This window comes from Chrysochloris asiatica, unplaced genomic scaffold (genome assembly GCF_000296735.1).
Source record: "Chrysochloris asiatica unplaced genomic scaffold, ChrAsi1.0 scaffold00050, whole genome shotgun sequence".
Taxonomy (NCBI): domain Eukaryota; kingdom Metazoa; phylum Chordata; class Mammalia; order Afrosoricida; family Chrysochloridae; genus Chrysochloris; species Chrysochloris asiatica.
Genome location: NW_006408568.1, coordinates 2,876,244 through 2,877,198, shown reverse-complemented (window position 1 = coordinate 2,877,198; position 955 = coordinate 2,876,244).

The following is a 955-nucleotide window of genomic DNA, read 5'->3' as shown; positions in this document are numbered from 1 at the left end:
ATAGTAAGCGGAGTATTGGTGGAGAGGAGGAGGGTGGTAAGGAAAAGGAAGATAGCTAGAAGCAAAGAGGTTTCTTTTGTTTTTAAATCAAACCCCAGGTAATTATGGTTCAGAGGCTCTATCTATCTGCTATTCAATCTCTTTCCCAGAAAAGTTTCTGCTTAATTGACATCTTGGGTTAAGTTTTCCATGGAACAAGGTCTGGGGTCAAGATTTGTATGTAAATGCTGTCTTGAGGACTCAGGGAAGTGAGATTGGGAAGAGGGAGAAGCTGAACTATGATGTGGTTGTGGCAGAACACACTGTAGTTGAAAAGGCCCTTTACGGATTCTCATCCATGCAATGGGATTGTCTTTGTTTCTGTATAAACCAGTCATTGGATGCAGGCTGCTCCTGGAGAGCTGGCATGACTTTGTAGAAAAATGGTATGGCAGTGTCAGACCTCATCTAATATCAGAGGAGAATTACCATCAGTATCAGCCCACGGTTGATTCCTATGTGTTATAGGTTAGACATAACCCCACTCTCCAACCTTTTAACCACTTCTGACCATCTCTACTTCCATGGCACTCTACTTCTCTGCTGGGTTTGATGATTTATCACAATGGCCACCCACTCACAGCACAGACTACAGCTTTGGATTTATTAAGGAAGTAACAGGTTATAATTTAGAATTAAGATAAGCCTGGAGGCATGTAGGCAGTCTCCCTTCTTTAGTGCAGAATGGCTTTCTCAGCTGCCATCAGGAGTGCAAGGATCCTCTGTCAGTCCACAGCCCTTGCCCTTGAACTTGCCTCTGCCATGTTTAGACAAGTTTTACAAAGCTATTTAGCTCTCCTGACAAATGCCCTGAGACACCCTACTCTGCCAGGGAGCCTCTTGCCGAAAGGTGCTCGCTCAGCTGTCTTGCTCCATGGGTCACCATGTTCATGGTAACTGCCTTGCCCTGGGAGCA